Source organism: Neophocaena asiaeorientalis, unplaced genomic scaffold (assembly GCF_003031525.2).
Source record: "Neophocaena asiaeorientalis asiaeorientalis breed wild unplaced genomic scaffold, Neophocaena_asiaeorientalis_V1.1 scaffold116, whole genome shotgun sequence".
NCBI classification, from domain to species: Eukaryota; Metazoa; Chordata; class Mammalia; order Artiodactyla; family Phocoenidae; genus Neophocaena; species Neophocaena asiaeorientalis.
Genome location: NW_020174561.1, coordinates 183,119 through 188,354, shown reverse-complemented (window position 1 = coordinate 188,354; position 5,236 = coordinate 183,119). Strand labels below are relative to the sequence as shown.

The 5,236-nt window shown below is 44.9% G+C and overlaps 1 protein-coding gene across 3 annotated transcripts in view; it reads right to left on the bottom strand.

Moving 5' to 3' along the window:
* The window catches only part of ZNF800 (zinc finger protein 800), a 30,938-nt gene extending 30,526 nt beyond the window's left edge, over window positions 1-412 (bottom strand). For 2 of the 3 annotated variants that reach the window (XM_024757771.1, XM_024757773.1), the window contains exon 1: window positions 96-233. The gene's annotated coding sequence lies outside the window, so the exon portion shown is untranslated. Of the gene's footprint in view, window positions 1-95; window positions 234-298 lie in introns of those variants that run through there. The other variant, XM_024757772.1, reaches the window with a different exon arrangement.
* Window positions 413-5,236: the final 4,824 nt, after the last annotated feature.

Genomic DNA, 5,236 nt, shown 5'->3' with positions numbered 1-5,236 from the left:
GGCGGCCGGCCCACGTCGCGCCCTCCCACGACGCACGTGCGCCAGGGTCTCCCCGGCTGAACCCCCGTCCCCCCAACCAAGTGCGCCCCACTTACTGAACTCTTAGGGCGGGCCGACGGGCGGGCGGAAGGAAGGAAGGCAGGCAGGCCGGACGGCCGCGGGGACAGCCTGGCGTGAGAGGCGGCTTCGGGCCCCACCTGGCGCAGCCTCGGCGGACCGCGCGAAGGGACCGGGGTTCGGGCTCGACGCGCTCCCAAAGATTCCCCGCCGGCGCTGACGCGGAAGCGCCGCAGCTCACCACGTCCCTCCGCGGCCCGAGGCGACGGCTGTGGCGGCGGCTCACGGCGTCCCTCCGCGCTGTGGAGCTGGGCGGGCGGGCTGACGGCGCGCGGGCGCAGGCAGTTGACAGGAGGTACCGCCCCGCAGCCGCTGCCGCCGCCACCGAAGGAGCCGGAACCGGAGCGGGCAGGACCCGAGGCGCCCCTTGCCAGGGCAACGGCTGCCGCCGGAGCCCGGCTCCCCTCAGCGCCGCTCCACCTGCGACGGTCCCTCAGGCTTTTGGAGAGGGGCGGGGAAGGATGGGGGTTTCCCCCGCCTTGAGCTCTTCTTGGTAATAGTTGTTGTTTCAGGAAACTTTATTAAGTCAGTCTCTCTCTTTCTCTGTCTGCCCCTCCACGAAGAGCCTGAGCTGCCGCCGCGGAGCGCGTAGGAAGGGGGAAGCAGAGACTCGCCGGCTGCGACAGGGAGCGACTGACTGACCCCGGACGGAGATGGGGCGAGGGCAGGAAGTGACAAGCTCTCGGAGTGGGTGGGGGGAGTGTGGCCGGCACGCCCGGGAGCGCCGCGCGCATGCGCCTAGCCCGGCGCCCCCGACGGTGGGGTGGCGACGCTCTGCGGCCGGGCGCGGGGAGGGAGCCGGGGCGGGTGATGCGGGACCGCGGCCCGGGTCTCGAAGCGGCCGTACTCCCGCACGTCCCCGGCGGACTGGGAGCCGAAGTCCTGGGCTTCGCGGGCCGAGAGGCGTGAGGCCCCTGGTGCGGTGATTGCGCCCGGGAGACGGGCTGCTGGGCAACCAAACTGTTGCTATCGCTTTTCTTCTTTCGGTGGAACCGAAACGGGAGGCTTGGAAAAGCAAGGGAGGGAACTGTAGGAAAAGGCTTGGCAAATGCATAAGCCGTAAATCGTGGTGATTCCGAAAAAGTTGTCAGCGCATTTATAAATGGTACAAGTGGAACTTTCTTTTTTTTTTTAACCCAACAATTTCCGAAGTGTGTCTCTCAGAACTTAGGGGGTTTTAGCAGGTCCTTGGGAGGAATACAACCTAGTTGGTGGAAGATCGGTATTGATTGCAGCTGCGCTCCGCTTCTGGCACCTGAAAGTGAAGTTGGGTCACGTGGGCTGTACGCACTTTTTCTCATCGGCGCTCTCTTCCAGCTTGGAAAATCCCCCAAGATCGCAGTGGTCTGTCAAATTCAGCAAACCCGTGTGCCGCTGCTCGGGGGCAGGAGAGACGCCTCCCTCGCCTTCTCCCCGACGCCTAGGATAGAATTCTTGCTCCAGAAGCAAATATGAAAACTTTAAGACAGAAGAAGCCCCTTTGCTTTATTTATCTCCATCTCTCCCCCGCCCCCCACCCCCAAGATCCACTTCGTAGTTAGCTTGCCAGTTTTCGGATCCCTGAAAAACAAAGTTTCGTAGATAGGCTTTTGGAAAAACAAATGAGTGACTGAAATCTATTTTCAGAATTAAAAGTTAAGTTTGTAGTAGATCCAGTAATTGATAAATTTGTTACTGTAAAAATATTGAATGGAACATTTGCATAGGTCCTAAGGGATTGTAGCAGCTTGATTATAGGGGTGATAGGGAAAGGATAGGAAAATGAAAAACTTTTTAAAAGGAATTCCACGTACTGTACATTCTACATACTAACTGGTCACCTTAGTATGTTTGATCTTTTCATCTGTCCCATTGTCAAGAAGCAATACAAAACATCAAACTAAAATGAAATGCCACAATTTGTAAACCAGTGTAAAATAAACTACGTCCACATGATGGTGTTATGAAGCCAATTTAAAAAATCACATTTTTTATAATATTGTGTGTAATATGCTTAAGCAAAAAAATAGAAAAAAATTTTAAATGTGACCCTTAACAGTGGATTTTATTTAACACTGGACATCTTTGGTAAAATTTGTGGTGAAATATTGTCTTCACTTTTGGAGGATCTTTTTCTACTTTAATAAGCAAATTTATCATGGGTTTAAAAAATGAATATACAATTTTAAGTTTTCATAAACCTGAAAAGGCATCTCTTCGGATATGTAAGAGTTGTAAATGTTTGCTGACCAGATGTGAATAAAAAATGTTTAGTTTCCTGAGTAAATGCAGTATTATTTATATTGTACTTCAAAGTGGTCATTACTAGAGGGTCCTCAAAATTGCTTGTTAATAGAATAAGTTTTAAACAATCTTTGAAAAATTAGAATTATAGACAAGATTGTAATGTGCATGTGGGTAGAACAAATATTGAACCCTGAATCATAGAATTTTAAAGAGGAAAAGAAACCATGGAAGTTACATAGTAAACCTTACTTTATAGGCAGAAAACTGAAACCCAGATAGGTTAACTGATGTGCTGAAGGTCACACAGTTAACAGAACTGAGCCTAGGACCTAGATCATTCCCTTTATAAAATAACAGTGCTAGTATCTGACATGTTTTGAGTAATATGTTTTAAGCTCAAGCATTAACTCATTTAATCCTAACAACAATCCCATGAGATTTTGTTATCATTCCATTCTTCAGGGGGAGAAACTGAGGCAAAGAATGGTTAAATAACTCATCAAGGTTACAGCTGATAGGTAACTGAACCAGCATTTGAACCCAAACAGTATGGCTCTGGAACTCATGACCTTAGTCACTATGTTATGCTGGCTATACTGTGTTGCCTACACTGTACCACAGCTGTTTTGGATCACATTGTATGTGAAAGATGAGCCAGCAGATCTTGTCATTTGTGAAAGGTATTAAAATGCCACGTACAAGTTCACGAAGCGGGAATGGAGTTGCTGAAATCACAACTGAATTTCACAGGGCCCTAGAGTTTAAAGAGACTTTGAACATCTTCTAGAATTTTCACCCTACCTCTAAAAACACTATGCACAAACCATCACAGAAAAATTATTTGTCTTCCCTTTTCGTTGTTCACTGCAGCAACCTAGGTGACACATCATTACAGCTTTAAGGAAATTTTTGATCCTTAAAGTCTGCAAGTGCATCCTAATGATTAACCTAAGACCCTCTTTAAAAATATTCCCTCATCTTCAAGGCTAGAGAATATATATGTGAGTGTGTGTATGTGTATATATTACATATACACATACACACACATACATACACACACATATATACTATTACTGTGTAGCAAACCACCCTAGAATCAGTGCCTTAAAGCCATTTTATGTGCTCTCTGGCCTTGTCTGGGATCGTGCATGTAGCTGCTACAGTCATCTGGCAGCTTGACTGGGTGCACTCATGGATGGCAGTTAGTGCTGACTATTGGCTGGACCTCTCTCTCCCCTTGTAGCCTTTCATCCTCAATATTATCCTGGGCATCTTCACATTGTGGCAGCATGCCAAGCAAATACAGAGTGGGAACTGCAAGACCTCTTGAAGCAGAAACTTGGCATCACTTCCACCACACTGTATTGGTCAAGGAAAGTCAAAAGGTCAGCACATATTCAGAAACTGGGGAGATAAATTTCCCTTCTTTTTAAATTTTTTTAATTGAAGTATAGTGGATTTACAATATTGTGCCAATCTCTGCTGTATAGCAGTGACTCCGTTTTATACATATATACATTCTTTTTTAATATTCTTTTCCATTATGGTTTATTCCAGGAGACTGGATATAGTTCCCTGTGCTATACAGTAGGACCTTGTTGTTTATGCATTCTAAATGTAACAGTTTGCATCTACCAACCCCAAATTCCCAGTCCACCCCTCTCCCTCCCTCCCTCCCCCTTGGCAACTACAAGTCTGATCTCTATGTCTGTGAATCTGTTTTGTAGATAAGTTCACTTGTGCTGTATTTTAAATTTCCCTCCTTGATGGGAGGAGTAGCCAAGTCACATTTCAAAGGGATATGCATATAGGAATGGAAGCAATTATTGTGATGATCTTTGCATGTAGTCTATCACAATATACAATTATTTCAAGAATGATACTAACTAAAGCTGCTGGATTGCTTTTCTTTTTCTTAATGCTTGATGATGCCTTTAAGAAGAACATAACAAGGAAACACTAGTCAGACCAATTCTTTAAACTAAGTGGGTCAATTTGCTGGCCCTGTATAAATAAACTTTAGTGATTCCTTTACTTTCCTCATCATTTTGTTGCTTTCTTTAAGATTTTCCCAACTGTTCTAAACAAATCTCCCTAAAACACAGTATAAAAACCTAACAACAAGTAGAAGCACTTATAGTTCCTATAGGACATACATATTCTGGTCCAGATTTTTCCAGCTTTGATTATGATGTGGCATTTTACAACACAAATAATTAAATTCATAATTATTTACAAATCAAATTATGGACCAAAATAGAGGCTGAAGGTTTAGAAAGGGTCATGGAAAACTGATTTAGAAGGACAAATATTAAACTGTTGATCTATTATCAATTCTAGAACTTAACATCTAAGCAAGCAACATAATATGAAAAGGGATGATAATGCTTTCCCTAAGATGTTTATTTTAAGGACAGTAGGGAGTAGGTTGTACCTGCTGCCCTGGAGGTAAGTCACCTACTAGGAACCACCCCACACCCCACACCCCGAACATGGACTTAAAGTTTCCATTCCTGGTGCTAAAAGCACACTTAGGTCTTCCTGGCCAGGTGACACAGAGCATGTACCATGGTGCCATGTGACACGGCACCAAACCATGCCTTACAGGTCTTCCATTCAAACGCATTTTAGATAACATTTAAGTGAATTCCATTTTAAAAAATGTTTTTTGTTATAGGGGAGTATGTTCATAAGTAAGTCTGTATTATAATCTAATAATAATAGCTAAAGATAATTTTGTCACTTACTGAACTCAGACAAGGTGCTAAGTGCTTTCTGGTTTTTCACTGAATCCTTACCAAGTTCCTGGGTTAGATATTATCCCATTTTACAAATTAGGGCACAGATAATTTGTGTTTGACCTAAGATTTAAATGTAGGTCTGAGTCCAGGTC